Source organism: Ambystoma mexicanum, chromosome 4p (assembly GCF_040938575.1).
Source record: "Ambystoma mexicanum isolate Mex_15411 chromosome 4p, UKY_AmexF1_1, whole genome shotgun sequence".
NCBI classification, from domain to species: Eukaryota; Metazoa; Chordata; class Amphibia; order Caudata; family Ambystomatidae; genus Ambystoma; species Ambystoma mexicanum.
The window spans coordinates 922,964,243-922,985,780 of NC_090927.1; positions in this window are offsets into that span (position 1 = coordinate 922,964,243).

Genomic DNA, 21,538 nt, shown 5'->3' on the forward strand with positions numbered 1-21,538 from the left:
TTACATGTCTTTCTGTTTAGTTGTTCTCACCTCAAGGCATGTGAAATTTAAGTCTGAAACCTTTGCAATATGTGTTTTTCAATCTATGTAAAAATGCACATGTATCCTCGGCTATGGGAAGGCCCTCTCAGAGTAACCAAGGTTACAGCCGCGGCTATGGAATTTGTCTAATGTTTTTAAATAAATTAGGTTTCATTTAATTGTATTTCTACATGTTCTATAATGTAGATTTAGAAGGACTGTTTTGGCGTTCATTGACTGGAATAAGTTGCAGCAAAAGTTGTGTTGACCATTATACTTGTTTGCTTTGTAGAGTCCTCTTTTTGTACTATTGATTTCTGAAAACTATGAAAGTTACCATTTTGTGAACTGTTGGCATTCAGATTGCAGACCATAGCATGTGCAGATGTTCTTTGTTTGGCTATTGCCAATATCTATTCATTCTTTGGAACTGCTGAAGGTGGTGATTGTGCGTTTTTATATGTTTTATGTGTAATATGAATTGTTTGTTATATAAAATATATTAAGTATGTTTAGGTGTGTAATTTAGTACAGTTTATAGGTATTATTTGGAAAGTATGGTTTTCCATATTTAATTTCAGTTTTTTCAGGAGAGTGGTGATGTGTGAGAACAATATAATTCCCCTTAAAGGTTATTTCTGACTGTTTTGTTGAAGGACTTATTTAATAATTTGTTGATAATGTGGCTTTCCGAATTTTTTGTTTTATCTCCTTTATTTGTTAAAAATAATGTGCTGTTTGTCTGTATGCAAGACCTATATCATCAGAACTCTTAAAAGTTATTGGTTAGGGCCAAAAATGCATTTTAGTTTGAAGAAATAGGGCATTTTGTTGCATTATGTAACTTAGGTTTACACAATTTCCTCACTAAGACTATATGTGAAATTGAGTGTGGCATTTCTGTCACAGATTTGAAAGTATATTACATCACTGAATTGTATTGAGAAGACCATGTATGGGGTTGCTGTTGGTACTCTTGTTCGGAAGGGAATTGCCATAGCATTTCGGTGCTGGACTGCCCATGTGGGCATGACAAAGACTGATATGCAAATGGGTATTTCCCATCTGTGAAAGGTACAGTGAGCTAAAGTGTGGCTGCGGACTCTAGAGTGGGTACCTTCCCATAGACCAGGCAATTTTTGCCATGTATTGATGGGAGCCTATGACTATTTTTGATTGTTTAAGGGTCTTAGGTTTAGTCACCCTAAGTTTCCTACGGTCATCCAGATGTGGACCCCTTGCTCACTGTGCTCAGAGAGGCACAGCTCCACCTCACTGATAATGCCCAACAAGGCTGAAACAGGTGTATGGGGTTGCTGTTGGTACTCTTGTTCAGAAGGGAATTGACATAGCATTTCGGTGCTGAACTGCCCAAGTGGGCGGGACGAAGACTGATATGCAAATTGATATTTCCCATCTGTGAAAGGTACAGTGAGCTAAAGTGTGGCTGCGGACTCTAGATTGGGTACCTTCCCATAGACCAGGCAATTTTTGCCATGTATTGATGGGAGCCTATGACTATTTTTGATTGTTTAAGGGTCTTAGTTTTAGTCACCCTAAGTTTCCTACGGTCATCCAGATGTGGACCCCTTGCTCACTGTGCTCAGAGAGGCACAGCTCCACCTCACTGATAATGCCCAACAAGGCTGAAACAGGTGTATGGGGTTGCTGTTGGTACTCTTGTTCAGAAGGGAATTGCCATAGCATTTCGGTGCTGAACTGCCCAAGTGGGCGGGACAAAGACTGATATGCAAATTGATATTTCCCATCTGTGAAAGGTACAGTGAGCTAAAGTGAGGCTGCGGACTCTAGAGTGGGTACCTTGCCATAGAACAGGCCATTTTTTTCCATGTTCATTCTTATAGAGGGGCGCCGATGACTATTTTTTGATTGTTTGAGGGACTTAGCTTTAGTCACACTAGGTTTCCTAGGGTCATCCAGACGTGGACCCCTTGCTTACTGTGCTAAGAGTGGCACAGCTCCACCTCAGTGATAATGCTCAGCAAGGCTGAAACAGGTATATGGGTTTGCTGTTGGTACTCTTGTTCAGAAGGGAATTGCCATAGCATTTCGGTGCTGGACTGCCCATGAGGGCGGGACAAAGACTGATATGCAAATGGCTATTTCCCATTTGTGAAAGGTACAGTGACCTTAAGTGTGGCTGCGGACTCTAAAGTGGGTACCTTCCCATAGAACAGGCCATTTTTGCCATGTTCATTTTCATAGAGATGTGCCCATGACTATTTTTTGATTGTTTGCTTTGTAGAGTCCTCTTTTTTTACTATTGATTTCTGAAAACTATGAAAGTTACCATTTTGTGAACTGTTGGCATTCTGATTGCAGACCATAGCATGTGCAGATGTTCGTGTTTGGCTATTGTCAATATCTATTCATTCTTTGGAACTGCTCAAGGTGGTGATTGTGTGTTTTTATATATTTTATGTATAATATGAATTGTTGTTTATATAAAATATATTAAGTATGTTTAGGTGTGTAATTTAGTACAGTTTATAGGTATTATTTGGAAAGTATGGTTTTCCATATTTTATTTCAGTTTTTTCAGAAAAGTGGTGATGTGTGAGAAAAATATAATTCCCATTAAAGGTTATTTCTGACTGTTTTGTTGAAGGACTTATTTAGTCATATTTTGATAATGTGGCTTTGGGATCTTTTTTATATTCTTTATTTGTTAAAAATAATGTGCTGTTTGTCTGTATGCAAGACATATATCATCAGAACTCTTAGAAGTTATTTGTTAGGGCTGAATATGCATTTTAGTTTGAAGAAATAGGGTATTTTGTTGCATTGTGTAACTTGGGTTTACACAATTTCCTCACTAAGAATATATGTTAATTTGAGTGTGACAGATTTGAAAGTACATTACATCACTGCATTGTATTCAGAAGACCATGGGTACCATCATTTAAGGCACCGTTGCATGCATATGAGCACAACATGTTTACTCCACAGAACAAAATGATGATAGTAATTCATACAGAATAAACAGCAAGCATATTTGGCACTTTCACAAGATGTTTGGAAAGTGTGTGCTTTGGAAGGGCTGGTACCCACCTGGGTTCTAAGCTATGTGGTCACATATTATGATATTCAATGCACAGCATAGAAAGAAGTCAAATGAATGTGGGTGCTTAGCAAATACTTACATGACACAAACAGTATACCTTTATTTTTTAATAATATTGGAGCTGTCTAGGTGCTTTGTACTTTGATATGAAGCTCTTCCCTCTCACCCCTTTATTAGTGACTCCCTACTCTGTCGCAGAATTGATATTACTTGGCTATGTCATGTAGGATGTGCACTGTGTTTTAAGAAGTTCCCTGAAATTGAAAAGACCCTTGTATGGTATAGTGGTGAAAGGAAACCTTGCCTTAATATAGGCTTTTTTTCCAGCTTGTTGCCTTTATTTGCATCAGCGATACATGTGGATGCCTTCATGAATTTAGAATGGTTGTTGTAAGCACCTTAGCTGTGCACAGTTGCCTCACATATTATGAATATGTATATAGATATGGGCCTAGCAGTTAAATCTGCTCACATAAACACCTTTCGAATGTACTCAGTAGTGAAATCTCTGATTAGGTGAAAGAGTCACTGATTCATTTATCTGTATGAATTTTCCCAAAGAAAGAGGTACAGTATGGTTGTGAGCAGTGCAATGTAGCCCACATTTAACAGTTGGAGTATGGGTTAATTTCACCTGGTAAAGTTATGTAGAATAGAATGAAGTGGGAGAATGGGAGAACAAGCTGCCCCAATCTCATCACGACCATGGCCTAGAGGATCGCGGCCCAGGCACCCCCCATGGGACGAGTTCATCTATCTACCAGATGACAAAATACCCTGGTTCAGGAACATAAGGATATGCCCACCAGCCTGCCCGACTCAAGCCGACACCTGCGACATCGATGAACTCGACTAAGACAACAGCCGCAAGCACCCACATCGTTAGAGATGCCACAGCGACCTAGCCAACTGCCAAGAACACACGTGCCACCATGCACACTGGTCACTCAAGCACCAGCCTACACGAAGAACATATTCAGTGCTATGACGTAGGTGACTGACACACCCACTGACATGCATCGTTGTTATTTTTCACATAGGCCCTTTTATAGTAATGCAGAAACGCAAGACGCTTGAAGAACTCGTGTATACGCTTGCTGTCGCTGCTCCCACCTCTCGCCCTGTGATGACACCATCATGTAGACCTAACATTGCTAGTGATGCCATGTCAAAACGCGACCACCGTAAAATGGATTATGCATCACCACCCATGAACTAGGCCTGAGTAGGCCGCAAGCAAGAGCCTCATCATGAAAACTCTCTCAGAGCAAGAATACAAGTGCTGATCACGCAGAACGAGCCCCAGCGAGAGCTCATAGCCAAGGCCACGATGTTGCAACTCGTATGCTACCAGCCGGCGCCAAGGTCACACCTGTAAGAAAAGCCAAGCACACAGAAACGAAATACAACTCTAAATGTGCAGAATTCCGCTGCAGCTACGGTCTCTCCACACGTGACCAAGCCAATCTGACAAGATGCCAGACCCACGAGACAGAAGTCGCCTGGATCCCACGTCTGGGACACAGGTTGCAACAGCGAAGCGGCAAGATGGACACCTACGGCGATGGGAATGACCTGCTCACAAGCCTATGAGCAGACCCGTACATTGTCTGCACAAACACATAGTTACACATTGTTGCTAGTGACAGGTACACCACGAGCTGGGAGCGGCGATGGTCCCATGCTTGGGGGCTTGCGAGAGGACCAATCACAACAGAACACGGGGGGACTCATCACTGATGCCACTAACATTAGCCAATCATCAGGGGTCTTCTTGTAATGATTTTCAAGTATCTAATAGTAGGGACAGCCCAAGTATACCACCTGACTCATCCTTAACCACTAATATTCTTCTCTATATGTATCCTATACTAACCCTACCACTCGGGGAACCAATCCGAAGTGGCAATAGGTTTTTTGCTAACTTTCCCAGGTGACGCAAGTAGCGTGTCATACTGCTGTAAAAAGGGCCTGCGAGCCCCACTAAGATTGAGAGTCTGGACGGACGCGTATGATCCAAGACCCATCCCTGCCGTTGTTATAATAAGCAGCAGAACCACCTTGCTCCTTGTGTGTCTCATACTCATTCAGGGAAGCACAGGAGGAGTCCTCCCAGCCCAGAGGTCCGTGGACGGCTCAGCCGACCCCGGGAAAATCACCCCGACAAGTTGGAGTCACTGCTGAGATCTGTTTAAGGTTTACTTTTAAGTTTTATTTTCCAAGGCCTCTTGCTGCGAGGAGGCCCAGCGGCGTGGCCCCCTCTGCCGCTGCCCCCTTTTGAGGACTACTAGACCATCACAGAACTGCGAGAAGACCGGACACCGCAATCCGGATATTGGCCCTCGGGAGCCGGTTGAGAAGTATCCCACCCGCCGTTGGCGGGTGTCCAGACGTGGTCCAGACGAGGGGAGGTGGCGAGCCGCTTGGAGGGGTGCACTCAGTCGAGCGGCCCTGCATCAAGCGAACTTGGTGAGTATGACACACCCAAAAAGCAATGTGAGATTGTGAGGCAGGGGGGAGGAGTTGTAATAAGGGTGGCGGGAGGTTTTATTACAGTGTGTGGCGAAGATTTGATCAAGTAGTGTTAATAGACGAGTGAGCGGTAACGGGACAGGCATGAGAGTCGTCCTCTACCACGTCACGGAAGAAGGGTGGGTGGAGCCAGAAGGCACCACGTGTGGTTGCTCGTAGACACTGATTGGTCTAGATCGTGGCCACCTGTAGAGGGGGTCTGTGTGGCTTTCCTACGAATTGATCCCTATTGATCGAGCAGTGAAACTCGATAGATAGATGACGTTTTCCTGTAGGAGGTAGCTAGATTGTTGCCAAGTATGGAAGATAATTGGCTGGTTAAGCCCTCCAGGTAAGGGGCGTGCCACACGCGAGGCGACGCAGCGTGCGCAGTCCAATTATAAGAGTGTATTGTCGGTTACCTTGTTCCGGGCGTAACAAGAGGACAGCTGTGGGGTTAACGGGGACAAGAAGTTAAAACTTATTGCGCGCTCTCTTGAAGTGAAAAGATCTTACCAGTAGTATTTGAAGGAGGTTGGTGACGTCACCCGTAGGGCCTTCATAGGACACCTTGACCACATCGCGTTGTTGAAGGGTGGTGGGGGAGTAAACTGAGGACAAGGGCAGTAAAAAGGAGGTAGGGGGGTGCGCACTGAGACCGCCGGCCACCCCAAATATGGGAAGGCGGAGAGGGGGAAGTGACCGTACACGGAGAACGCCGGCCACACTGAGTGAGGTGGAAGAAGGAGGGGAGTGGGAAAAGTGGGGCGGCACATCACACAGGGCACGCAGCCGCAGGGGGCTTCATGCGCCGTGGCCGCAGGGGGCCGTACCAACGGTATCAAGGAAGAAAACAAACAGAGGAAAAGGACTGTATATTTGTAATTGTTATACTTGGTTGTTTTACTTTTAGCGGACGGTCGAAAGTAAAACGCTGTCACCCCACAGGGAAAAACTCATTAAATATAGCATAGAATGGACCCCAGGAACAAACAACAAGATGACGACACCATGGCCGCCTAACGGCAGTTTTGACACATACATCCAGCACTCACTACTGACACACATACACAACACGTACAAAGGGAAAAAGTTGGCACATTACGTGGAGATGTTTAAGTTGTGGAGGATGTTCCAGGGATCCCGGCCAGGGCAAACCGGAATGTTCACTGTGGAAGGGATGACAGAAGGGAAGGGGAGCGAGGAAACAAAGGAGGGGAAGGAGATTAAGGAGGAAGAAGGAAACGGGGAAAAGGTGACCAGTAGCGCACAGTGCGCGGGAAGAGACAGGAACGGGGATGAAATGCCTGGCACTGTACATGAAGTAGAAGTAAAGAAGGAAGGGACAGACAACATGCCCCTAGCGAAGGTATAGAAGAAGGAGGAAGGTGGGTTATATCCTGTGACGGAGCTACGAGATGCAGCAAGGCAACAACTGACGGTAGCTGAGGGGTACTTGAACCCCACGTACAGTCCTCCACCATATACAGCTACAGGTAGCTACCAGGGGGGGGTGACAAGCACGGTAGGTCCGACTTGCACGCAGGTGCGCACAAAGGGAGGGAAGAACATCGAAGAACCCATTTCAAACATAGGACACGACGAGTGGGTAGCAGCGCAGGTGCTCTTAAAGCTGCAGGGGACATTAACAGGAGAAGAAAAAGAGGTGGTGAGGAGAATGAATAAGGACGACGCGGGTAGCACTGGAATAAGAGGCAAGGAGAACAACACGAGAGACGGAGAGCTGTCACAAGAAGAGGATGAGATGTTGGAGGAACTATTGGCTGAATTAAGGGATGAGCGGAGTGCACTGATTAAGCAGCTCAAGAAAGAGGCACGAGGAAAAAGGAGGCAAAGGAAGGAAAGTAGGGATGAGTTAGAGAGAATGAAGGAGCGAACTGAAGAAAGGAAGAGGGAAGCGGAGAGGATGAAGGCAATAGCAGAAAGAGTATCCCGAGCAGCACAGCGTGACAGGAAGAGAGAGGAAGAAGAGAAAGAAAAGGAAATTGAACTATGGAAGAAGAAAATACTCTCCGAGAGCATCAGGAAATACGAAGAAGGTAAAGTAATAGAAAGCATATTAGAAAGGGATAGAGAGAAATGGGAAAGGAGGAGAGAGGAAGAAAGGATATTAGAGAAGGTAAGTAGTGAGGTGAAGGAGGAATTGAAAAAGAAAAGAGAGGAAATAGTTGGTGAAATAGTGGAAAAGAAGGAAGAGGAAAGAAGAGAGAGGAAAGGGGGGAGTGGGGTAAGAACATATGTGCATCGGGATGCAGAAGTAGCTACAACATCAGCGCAAAGGGGAGCAAATGGTAAAGGAGAACAGGAAGGAACGGATTTAATAGACTTAAAAATGGTGACAATAGAGGGAAAAGGACAGATTGGGGGTTGTCGCACCTGGATGAATTTTGCAGCGAAGAAGAAGAGGGAGCGGGGGGAGAAGGAAGAAGCGGTGGTAGGGAGAGCTTAGATAAATTGTACATCATACGTACAAACGGGGAATCACCATGGGCAAGTACAAAGAAGGAAGAAGTGCAGGGAAGTGAGGAGCAGGGAAGAGAAGTGGCAGGAGGACCAACACATGCAGTTACACCTACATCATTACGCCCAACACGCCCACCCACACCCGCTCCTGAACACACCCCATACGTTGGCAGGCTCAGAGACCTCCCAGGACGCAGGCAGGAAGAACGGCCACACACACCTGCAGTAAACAAAGAGAGAAATAGGAGAAGGGGGAGAAATGAAGGAGAAGATACGACAAGCAGCGGTAATATAGATATGGCAGCCGATTTACGTGACACAGAGGAAGAGGAGGAGTACACGGATTCCACCCCGCGACAACTAGGGGGACAGATGGGGTACAATTTAATGCCACTATTGGTGAGGGGAGGGGTTAGACCACAATACGTCCCTTAGAAGCATGCTGATAAGGAGAATATAAAGTTCAGGCTACCATCACTAAGCGGAGGAGCGGAGAAATGGATATACAAGATGGAAAAACACACCGCAGGACAGAAACTAGCAGTGGGAGATGTGAAGGGTCTATTAATATCGATATTGGGGGACGCGGCAGACGACATTTGGAAGAGTGCAGGATTCCCCAGAGTTACAATAACAAACACATCACATGACGGGGTGCCATTTGCGAACTGCACGCATGTATTATGGCAAGCCCTCAGGGTGCAGTATCCAGACACATCAGATATTGGAGCAATTACGTCACGCAGGATGCGTGAGAATGAAGACCCTGTTGATTATATCCAGGAGATTCAGGAGAAGTGGCGCTTGGAAACTAGAGAGCAATGGGACAAGACACCGGCAATTTTCTACCACATACTAGTACAAGGGCTTCCTGAGGCAGTACAAAGACAACTAAAGAAGATATTGGGAATGGAAGCTAAGGCTTGGCCAGAAATACAACTAACAATAGTACACCACTGTAGGATGTGGCAAGAAGAGATGAAACAAAAGGAAGATAGGAAAGCAGAGGGGGCAAAATTAGTGCTGAAAAAACTAAGTACACCATGGAAGGAGCACTAATAACTACACCGACAACAATGACACCAAACCCCATGCAAGTAGTGGCTGCACAACATCCCACACAGCTACAAATAGCACCATTACCACAACCACCACAACTTATAACATAACAGATGCCACCACCCCCACCATACATGGCTCCTACAGGAGGAGGGTACATGCTACCGGGAAATGGATATTATAACAACACCAGGAGAAGGGGCGGAATGATGAGAGGGAGGGGATATGGCCAACCTGCTCAACAGCAAGGGGGAGGATTTCAGAGTTACTACCCCAATGGGCAACAAGGGTACCAAGACAATGCGGGGAGTTTCCCATGGCAGGCCAGGGAACCACCTGTATGTTGGGTTTGTGGAATGTTAGGACACATGTCACGCACGTGTAGAATGAGACCCACCCCACCAGCCTGGGGGGGAACAGGGACCACAAGGGCCTATGAGGGAGCAGCAGGGTTACCAGCAACTGCAGGGAACACAACAGAGCAACACGCAGCAGCAAGTATCACCACAATAACAGTTGCAGACATACTCACCACCGCAGCAGCAGGTGACAATAACACAACAACACAAAGTGCAACCAGTACAGCAGCTCACTCAAATACAGGACCATAAATTGACCCCCATCGATACACCGCTGCAACAAACACAGTTGGGGAGGGTGACTATCTTGGGTCACAACCCTTAAACAGGATGCGGTCAGTCACTGTACCCACAATAGGACAGCCCACAGACGTCCTTGGTGTGTCCCATCCTGTCGATAACACCTAATAGTGCGGAGGAACCACGCATTGAGGTAGCGATAGGTGACAAAAAATTCTCCTTCCTTGTTGACACTGGGGCAACCAGGTCTTGCATAAGGGAGGGTAGATTTAAAATGTCAGGCGAGGCCATGCACACCCAAGGATTCTCGGGGGCTAGAGGGTTGGTTCCATTTACTGATAACATCTCCTTATCTATAGGAGATAATGACATATCTGTCCCACTCCTGTATTCAAGGGAGTCGCCAGTGAACATACTTGGAAGGGACATAATGAGCAGGTTAAATATGACAATCTCCTTCACGGAGAATGGCATAATTTGCTCCACACCAGGAATAAACATGCTTACTGCACAACAAATACTGCAAGCGTACTGTGGCCAGACAGTAGCTCGAGCTGAGCCTGTGGATGGCGAGCTGTTCCAACATGGAACAGACATGGCATTTGCATGGATGCCACGAATAGAAGGAAAGATTTGGAGGAGGCCAGCAGCATATTTGTTCAGGCCTGAGACACCAGCTAGTGAACCAGAGGGGAAGGTGATTTCGATGAGCATCAAGAGCATTATAGCGACTGCAGATTACATCGCAGTACATGCCCAAGACAAGAAAGGGAGAGCATGGGGAGCAGTGATTGCCCTGGCTGAGGGATGCAGGCTCACCCAGGTGTCTGATGAAGAGCTCTTTTCAGAAAACAAGGGAGAAGGAGAGATGGTATTTATGATGAGTGTAGACATCTGGTTAAGAGTAACATACAAGCAAATAGCACTGAAAATGGCTATGGCACTCGAGGCACCTGCATCTACCCCAGTACCATTTTACGAGGAAGATATGGCTAAGGTTCCAGCATCACTGTGGAACACCAGTCCCTATGACGTGGGCTGCATAAAGAGTATTGGAGGAGTAAAGATAAAGTTGAAAAAGGGCGCAATACTACCTAGAGTGAAGCAATACCCACTATCAAAAGAGGCAGATGAAGGCATATACGAAACCATAACAGCCCTGATAAATAATGGCATATTGGTACCATCAGAGTCAGCATGTAACACGGCTGTGTACCCAGTGCGCAAGGCTAAAGGAGGGTCTTGGCGTTTTATCCAGGACCTTAGGCCCTTGAATTACATTGTAGAGGCAGAATACCCCATAGCAGCAAACCCAGCCACGATACTATGTGGAATACCAGCAGACGCATCACGGTTCACTGTGATCGACCTCAAAAATGCCTTTTTCTCAATACCTCTGCACCAGATTCACAAGATTTGACAAGCTTCACATACAGGAATACAAAATGGAAACACACAAGGTTACCAAAAGGGTACTGCAAGTCACCCTCAATTTTCAACAGAGTAATACAGATGGATTTGGGAAAAATTTAATTGGAAAGTACAGTGCTGCAATATGTTGATGATATAATAATTTGCAGCACAACTGAGGAGAGGTACAGGGAAGACTCAGTGAAAATGCTGACAGTGTTGGCTGAAAAGGGGTACAAGATAGACAAGGAAAAGTTACAGTACTGTCAGGAACAGGTACTATACATTGGTCAAACTAATATCCCATCACGGAAGAAAGATTGCACCACAAAGAGCACAAGCCATATCCAACATGCCACAACCACAAACTGTGAGGGAACTGCAGCAGTTCCTGGGCTTATGCAACTACTGTTGAGCATGGGTTTTTGACTACAGCTCATACACAGGACCCCTGCTCAAGGCATTGAGAGACATTGGGGTGGACAAGAGAAATGAAGGAAGCATTTGATGAGTTGAAACACGCCATAGCCACAGCTCCCGTACTAGCCACCCCAAATTACGAACATCCATTTTTCATCTTTTCACATTGCGACTCAGCAGTAATGAAAGCAGTATTGACTCAGAAAACTAGCATGGGACACAAGCCAATAGCATTCTACAGCGGTCACTTGGACCCTGTCATGCTAGGACATTTCCCTTGCGAACAGGGTCTCACCGCAGCTGCATTTGCGGTGGAGAAATCATCATCGATAACAATGGGGTGCCCCACCACATTATTTGTGGAGCATGCGCTGTTTGCAATTTTGAACAAGCCTAAGTCCACACTGACCACACAGAGGGCGTCAGGTTATGAGATCATCTTATCTAGACCCGAATTGACAATTGTCAGATGCAGTACCGTAAACCCAGCCAGATTCATAGCGGAAGTTGTTGAGGAAGGTGATTATGCTCACGATTGCACACAGACTATTGAAATGTACTCCAGCACAAGAAAAGTGGAGGAGGATGCACTTTAAGGGGGCAAGATTTTGTACATTGATGGTTCGTCAACAATTGACCAAAGCGATGGGATAAGGAGAACTGGGGCAGCAGTAGTAAAAATGACAGAAGATTTGATGTATGTCCCGGTAAAATACATGCAATTACCGCAGCATTATTCAGCTCAGGCAGCGGAATTGGTTGCGCTGATTTTGGCACTAAAGGAAAGCGTTGACAAAAGAGTTACGATATATTCTGACAGCGCATATGTCACATCAACAGTGCACTCCGGGCTGATAAAATGGCAGAGAAGGGGGTTTAGAAGAGCTTATGGCACCCCAGTACAACATGCCCTCTTGCTAGCAGAGTTGATTGAAGTAATTAATGACCCCCAAGACATAGCTTTGGTTAAATGCCCAGCACACACTAATGGAGATGACTATATCTCAAAAGGAAATGAAACAGCAGATGCACATGCAAGCATGCTGCATATTTTGGTGAATTATGGACCCCCCCAGAATCAGAGAGAGGGAGGGGGAGGGCAATGGCAAGACAGATGATGATGAAGGAAGGGTACACTCATCTCCCTGCAACACAGATCATGGAATTACAGCCAGCCGCACCAATGACAGCAAAAGAACTGTGGGTAAAAAGAGGATGTACGATGTCACCAACAGACGCACTGTGGCGTCAAAATAATACCGGAAAAGTGGTCATGCCATTGGCACTGTTGAACACCGCCCTGGCCCAGCTCCATCATCCAGCACATACAGGAAAGGAAGTGATTGCAGCACGAATTAGGGAGGCTTGGTTCTGCCCCAAGTTAAATTCTCATGTCACTAATTTCATCAGCAACTGCCTCACATGTCAACAGATTACGGCCGGTCACACGCTGCAAGTGATAAAAGGTAATATACCCCGGCCCGAAGGACCCTACCTACACCTTCATATTGACTATGTTGATATGATCAATGTATGTCAAGGACATAGGTACATGATTGTAGTGGTATGTCCATTCTCCAAGTGGATCGAGGCCGGACCCTGATCACACGCTGATGCGTTTAGAGCAGCTAAATTTCTAGTGAGAGAGGTCTTCCCCAGGTGGGGTGTTTGCGAAGTGCTGCGGTCGGACAACGACCCACTCTTTGCTAATGAAATGTTTCAACACATCACTGGGTATTAAACAAAATGTGCATGTGCATACCACCCGCAGGCCAACGGTTCCTGTGAACGCCTGAATGGCCTATTGAAAGAGGAGGTCGCAAAAATTCAGCAGACAACTAAAAAGAGCTGGTTGTACTGCCTTCCGCTGGCTCTATTTGAGCTGAGGAACAGGCCAGGGTCTGATCACCACCTCACTCCCCACGAGGTGGTGACAGGACATCAGATGCTCCTTCCTTTAACGCCAACATCAAGAGCATTTACTGACTAGGAAAACACTGCAACTGTTCTTGGTGACGAAATGTATCAATATGTGTCTGCTTTGATTACTAGTGTCGCCTTTGTATCTCAACAGCTCGAGCGTGCACGGGGCGGGTCGAAGAGTTCTCAACAAGAAGACAGCAACAAGGAACAGGAAAAGGAAGGACTATGCACTATTGCGGAGGGCGACCATGTGCTTCTCCGCAACTTCAATAGAAAGTGGAAAAGCCCACGCTTTACCGGACCACACTTGGTAGAGGAAGTGGCTCCCAGAGCAGTGAAACTGCATGATAAGCGCGCCTGGAATCACCTACACGACGTAAAGCCCTACAAACTTCAGATCCGCCCTAGCATTGACGACAGGGCCATTGCAAGACCCACAACATCAACAGCGTCGGCTACAGGGAAGGATACATCAACCACCGCTGAGGACAATTGTGTCACTACTCTTGACCACCCCCCAGATTCCCCAGACACAACCACTGCCATAGACGTTGGACGCTTGCCCCTATCCCACCCCATGGTCACGAGATCACAAAGTAAACAAACTTCTGCCCAATCCAGCCCCAGTCCCCCCTCCAAGGCCACCACCGATTGAAGTACATTGTATGACAAACTTGGATGTTACACACACACATAAAACACTTGTATGTTTTTCTCTTGCACATGCAGGTACCGCATATAATTGTATTGTTTAGAAAGTAAAGTGACTAATAGTGTGTTCTGCCCAGGAGTAGATGCTGCCCGCGGATGAAAACACCCCTGAGGCCCTATCACACCAATTTGTAAATCATATAAGAAGGCCGAAGTACCTAAAAAGAAGAAGAGTACGCGTATATTACACTGCATTTGTTTTGGCCATAAAACAATCCTTTCCCCATCTTCATGAGCACTTACCGGCTCTAAGAGATAGGTCACTAAGATTAGCGTGGGAACAGCTCTTCGCCTGGGCACTGAGCGATTACTTGATAGGGAGAGCTCAATTAACAAAAACTAACAATAATAACCAGCACATTGAGGATTTTCAGGCGGGCACCTTTAACGTTGCAAGAATAAGCTGCCGGACTGCAGCAAGGTAAGAACAAAATTCCGGTGAGACTAGCTCTTGTAATAAAATTGATAGGGGTGTTGGTCATCACTGGTCTGTTGGCTGCCTCTGTATGGCAGAAAAGTTATGCTATCAATTTTGTTGCTGCACCCAAAACTAACATGCCCCTCCCACTGCTGCAACAGGTATGATATCAGGTGGTACTAGCAACCCTAAGGGTAAGGTAGGTAGAGTTAAATGCAGCACATATATTAACAATAAAGGTATTGATAATTACATAACAGATTCGCACACGTTTCGAACAACATGTGGTACCAGCACATGACCCAAATTGGTAAGCAGACAACGGAGGATAGATGCTATGTGTGCTCATTGATCCCATACGCCATGAGCGCATCAAGAACATTCGTTGCCACGGAAATACAAGAAAAGACAGCACAATGCATAGTATATCTGGCACTATTCCAAACGAGGGGACGATTCCAAGGAATGTTGGGAAAGGCCACTGATAACAATAACAGGGAAGATATACATGAACAATGAATGGAAAATAGGAGTGGTTGGGAGCAACATGATAACAAGAGAAAATGTTACCACCATACAGGAACACAACGACAGATGCTGGACGACATGGGGTAAATATGTACCCATGCTGACATGGATTGAGAAGAATGAAGACCCAATTAGCATACTACCGCTGACTGCACCCAAGCTATGCTACCAACACAAAGGAGATGTGGAGGTGGGATACAACACCAACTGCGGAAGTGTATTAGAACTAGCAGAGGGGGGGTGCTAGAACGGCAGTAATGATGGACCACTATTGGGGCTGCGGAGATAAGGCATACCACACTTTGCCTCCGTTGAGGAATGGAATATGCACCATGGTACACATCAATGTACCATCACTAGTAGTGCCCCAAAACATGTTAACATGGCCAATTTCCCCAAGATGGACGAAGGGAGCAAGAGGAGGAAAAGGTCTGTACAATCACAAGAAGGAGAGAACAACAACAAACATAACATCCTACCGAGAATGAAAAGACAAGGAGAACTCCTGACAGGAAACTATCTGTGGGGAAGATCGGAAACAGCACTCACCTCCATCCCACCAGAACACAGACTATTCAGCAGGGCTGCAATGTTCTTCTCGTCAATAATACACCCAGGACTACAAGCATATGCAAATGCAAAATGGCTTCAGATCACCCGATGGGAACTGATGATGACGATTAATTCAACAGTAAACGGATTCAACGCCATAAAAGAGGAGCTGCGAGCGGTAAGAATGGTAGCACTACAAAACAGATATGTACTGGATCTTCTCACGGCTATGGAAGGAGGAGTTTGTGCAAACATTGGACAATCATGTTGCACATTTCCCCCTGCTAACGATGCAGATAATGGGACACTTACTGAAGCAGTATCACAACTGGGCCGGATGCACTCCAAAATGATGGAAGAAAGCAAAGGAGTGAAGAAGGATACTAGTTGGTTTTCATTGATATGGTCATGGATGCCATCATGGCTGTCAGATGGACTGAAGGTGATAGTTGGATGCATAATATTAGCTGCTGCAGTATTGATTGTAATAAGGTTCTGGAAAGCCAGGAAAGCACGCACTACAGACGAAATGATCGAAATGGTTGGCATGCACCCCTTGATGCCAACTGATGATGACCAGCACACCGACGTGATAATAAAGGAAAGAGAGAGACTGCATAAACAGATAATTACCAACCACTTGGATCCGCCATCTGTAAAAATGGAGAACCCAAGAAACCCGAGGAGCTATATTGGAAGATGGGTATACTGCAAACCAGGAGGGAGCTGTGTTTATATGTGCTGGTCATTCGAAGACCATGTCAACCACTATGGACACTTGGCTGGAATAACTAAAGTATGGAGAGTGAGAGGAGATAAAGAAAATGATATGTTTGTGGTCGACAAGTCGACCAGAGGGGTGACTGAAGTGGGAGAATGGGAGAACAAGCTGCCCCCAATCTCATCACGACCATGGCCTAGAGGATCGCAGCCCAGGCACCCCCCACGGGACAAGTTCATCTAACTACCAGATGACAAAATACCCTGGTTCAGGAACATAAGGATATGCCCACCAGCCTGCCCGACTCAAGCCGACACCTGTGGCATCAATGAACTCGACTAAGACAACAGCCACAAGCACCCACATCGTTAGAGATGCCACAGCGACCTAGCCAACTGCCAAGAACACACGTGCCACCATGCACACTGGTCACTCACGCACAATCCTACACAAAGAACATATTCAGTGCTATGACGTATGTGACTGACACACCCACTGACGTGCATTGTTGTTATTTTTCACATAGGCCCTTTTATAGTAATGCAGAAACGCAAGACACTTGAAGAACTCACGTATACGCTTGCTGGCGCTTCTCCCACCTCTCGCCCTGTGATGACACCATCATGTAGACCTAACATTGCTTGTGACGCCATGTCAAACCGCGACCACCGTAAAATGGATTATGCATCACCACCCATGAACTAGGCCCGAGTAGGCCGCAAGCAAGAGCCTCATCATGAAAACTCTCTCAGAGCAAGAATACAAGTGCTGATCACGCAGAACGAGCCCCAGCGAGAGCTCATAGCCAAGGCCACGATGTTGCAACTCCTATGCTACCAGCCGGCGCCAAGGTCACACCTGTAAGAAAAGCCAAGCACACAGAAATGAAATACAACTCTAAATATGCAGAATTCCGCTCCAGCTACGGTCTCTCCACATGTGACCAAGCCGATCTGACAAGGTGCCAGACCCACAAGACAGAAGTCGCCTGGATCCCACGTCTGGGACACAGGTTGCAACAGCGAAGCGGCAAGATGGCCACCTACGGCGATGGGAATGACCTGCTCACACGCCTATGCACAAACACATAGTTATACATTGTTGCTATTGACAGGTACACCGCGAGCTGGGAACGGCGAGGGTCCCAGGCTTGGGGGCTCGTGAGAGGACTAATCAGAACACGGGAGGACTCATCACTGACGCCACTAACATTAGCCAATCATCAGGGGTCTTCTTGTAACGATTTTCAAGTATCTAATAGTAGGGACAGCCCAAGTATACCACCTGACTCATCCTTAACCACTAATATTCTTCTCTATATGTATCCTATACTAATCCTACCACTCGGAGAACCAATCCGAAGTGGCAATAGGTTTTTTGCTAACTTTTCCAGGTGACGCAAGTAGCGCGTCATACTACTGTAAAAAGGGCCTGCGAGCCCCACTAAGATTGAGAGTCTGGACGGACGCTTACGATCCAAGACCCATCCCTGCCGTTGTTATAATAAACAGCAGAACCACCTTGCTCCTTGTGTGTGTCTCATACTCATTCAGGGAAGCATGGGAGGAGTTGGGGCCTCCCAGCCCGGAGGACCGTGGACGGCTCAGCCGACCCCGGGAAAATCACCCCAACAAGTAACAATGTCAAGAAAATCTTTAACATTTAAAAGAGTATTGTGAGGTACAGTGCTGAATAACTTTTCTGATAATGTAGACTTTTTTAGACAATGAGGTTCTTTGATAGCACAGGTTACTGCAGGTTTTATCACAGCAATATGTACCCATCTATCCATTTTATAGAAGCATGAGTCTCAGACTTGAAATATTCATCATTTAGAATGGTTTCTGTGAGCAGGTCAACTGTGCACACTTCTGTCACATACAATGTATATAGCATTGGGCATAGCAGTTAAATGTACACACATAACTAACATTAGAATGCTCTCAGTATCTCTGATTATGTAAAAGAGTCTCCAAATTATTTTCCTGTGTGAATTTGCCAAGAAAACAGGTACACTATGGGTGTCAGTACTGCATTGCAGCTCATCTTTAAGCATTTTTTTTATTTTACAAGAGTAGGTGTGTATGTAGTAATTATATAATTTTTCTTTTACAGCATTCCTTTATGCCGCCTATGAAAAAGCGTGACCAACATGCTAGAAAAAGGGAGTGACTGTAGGGAAGTAACGTTTTACAATATAATATTTTTAAAAGAACTGTTTCCAAATCTGTACATATAAATAGTGCTGTTAATACATATATAGCTGTTATTGATAATACTTTTTAAAATGTGTAATTACAGATAGGAGATGTGCCAACTGAACAAATTAATAGAACCCAGAATCCTTTAAGTGAAAGTGATGAAAGAAAAAGTATATCAAAGCCGTTAGTAGTTAGCAAATGTGCTATCAATTTGAAACAGAGGAATAGAGCTATATATTGAAAAATGTACCACTCTGAAGTTTTTCTTACAAATCTTTGGAGAGTTGTGAAACCAAACTCTACATATGTTGTAAATGTTTTTGCAAAAGAAAAAAGTAGAAGTAATGATTAAAAAAACTTTTCATACGAAATGAATATTGTTCATTTTTGTATTGAATTAACTATAGAAATTACTTAAGGTGACTACACAATTCCATAGAAATATAGAATCAGTTCATGCACTTACTCGTAACAACCTTTGTGTCATGGTTGGCCCCAGAGTGGAAACCCACTTCTCATACAGAAAGATTTTTTAATGAGGAGAGTTACATTCAAGCAAAGAATGTGCCCTTGCTATTGATGAAAGTGGGCATAGCCATGAAGTCCAACAAGTCTAAAAAAGAAGAAATCCTAAGGTCTGATAATAAAGAAATTGAAAGTTTCGGTCAGTCTAGAATGAAACCTAAAACCAAAGTGAGGCATAGAGGTGCAATTTTGTGTGCAATATTGATACGTTTTCTTGTAAAGTCTTAAAGAGATGTTTGCTAGTTTTTCAGAAAATTAATAATGTTCAAAGACAGATCAAGATGTTACAGAGATTAGATGACTGTGAAGTTCATGAAAAAACAGGGTGTGTGCATTTTGCAAGAGTGTTTGGGAAGAGCAGTTACCTGCAGGAGACTGACGGAAAGAACCATTACAGTTTTGTTTGCCATTTGCTTGGATTTTGCTTGGACTTGATTTTGCTATGCTTTATTTGGGAACAATTTTCAAAGTCTTTAAGGCTCCTGCCCCTGCTCCCAGGATTCCATGGACTGCTGCTGTTCGTGCATTTGCGCGTGCACATTTTGCAAGAGCAGTTTGGGAAGAGCAGTTACCGCAGTGAGGCGGGCCGCGGGTCCTTAGATCTTAAGTAATTTGTTTCGCTATTATTGTGTTTTTGCATTTTATGTTTTAACTGTTGAGTTTTTTTGTTGTGTTTATTTTGTGTGAAGATTTCACAATCCTTTTTATTCTTTTGTTGGTCCTAAGCGTTCATTGTTATTTCCAATGCATGTTTGGTGGGGAATGTCTTTCACTTTGAAAACTGGCATGCCGGCTGATAAAGAAATAGCTGCGCATGTGGCTGCTGCGCAGCAAACGCCTAAGTCCTAAACAAAAGTTATACATCTTGCCCGAAGTAGCAAAATAGCTGCTAATGTCTGGGCAGTTTCACTCACGGCAGACGTTAGAAAATTCTGTGCTGTAGACATTAAAAACACTGAGCACAGAGCTTTTCAACCCTCGGCTTCTAACAAGCATTTGCTGGTAGATAGTCATATTAAGGCAAGCGTACCGGGCATGAGTATAAATCTGACAGACATGCCTGCGGATACTTTATTACATACAGGCGTCCTATCGCTTACACCTTTGCTCTCGCTAGCCTCTTCCAAAGAATGAAATAGGGGAGACACTGCAGGGGGGCAGTGGCAATTAGAGATTCCACCAAACATAGGAGTCACGGATGCTGAAAGGCACGTGCTCGACCTGAATGGACCAGTTTCTGCTCTAAGTAGCGTACATGTGTCAACTTTGGGTGTAGGTTTAGGTGAAATGACCACTGTGAAACAATCCAGTATCCTAGAGCTCAAAATTCTTCTGTGTTGTCTTTATCTTTTACACAACCCACTGAAAGGTGTAACTTGGCAACCAAAGGGGTTTTGAGCAGAACGAGAGAGGGAGACCATATGGTGGGAGTGGAAATGACTATTCAATCTATGAATGCATCGCTTTTTGCACTCACTAGACTATACGAAACTCTTGATGGCAAAATAAATGTCCAATATGATTTACTGACACTTTTAGCAAAAGGTAATCAGGCGCGGCCCTCATTGTGTCACGCCCTAGTCCAGACATACAATTTATCTGTTACCCAGGTCCCTTCATCAGCCGATCCATGTGTCTCTAGTCAGGAGGTCCTGTTAATCGAATGTTCTTCCACTCTACAATCTCAATTCTTACAAGCCGCGAACCAGGCAAAAACCAAGTTTAAATTCTGTAACTCTGGTTGCCTTGAAAAAGTCTAAAAATATTGATGCACACTTACAAGTTACTAACAAAGCTCAATACTCCATCTGTGACCATGGTCAACCATGTTTAAAAAAAAGAAGCAAAAGCTGAAACATGTAAGTCAGTCTGGTTCAGCCAACGCTGAGAACACTGTTATTGACTTAAAAGGGGTTTGTTCTCAGGAAAAGAGGAGTACCGAACAGTCAGTTACCCCCCACTATAATATCTTTGAGGCAAAAAGGAGCACCCATGTTACTATACAGGCCCAGAAAAAGACTAAAAATATGAATGTGAGCGTGGGGAACAAAATCACTGGCACACAGCATTTCATACAAAAATTGGTCTTGCCCAAAACAGCAGCAGGTTTAGCAAGAGTTGCTATTGCTAATAAATATCGGAAGTCAAACCTGCTGAAAACCTCAGGTGCTCCGAGAGGACCATCCCAAAACCAGTATCTGTCATATGGGCCTTTAGATACCGTGGTCCTTTTGAGTGAGCATCAAAAGATCCCACAGCAACCTATTGATGGTGGCCAGACTTCTGCACTCCCAACTCCAGCTGGTGCCTATAGCCCCATTGCAGCAATTCCACTCCCTACTTTGCCCACAGACTTACATATACCAAGAG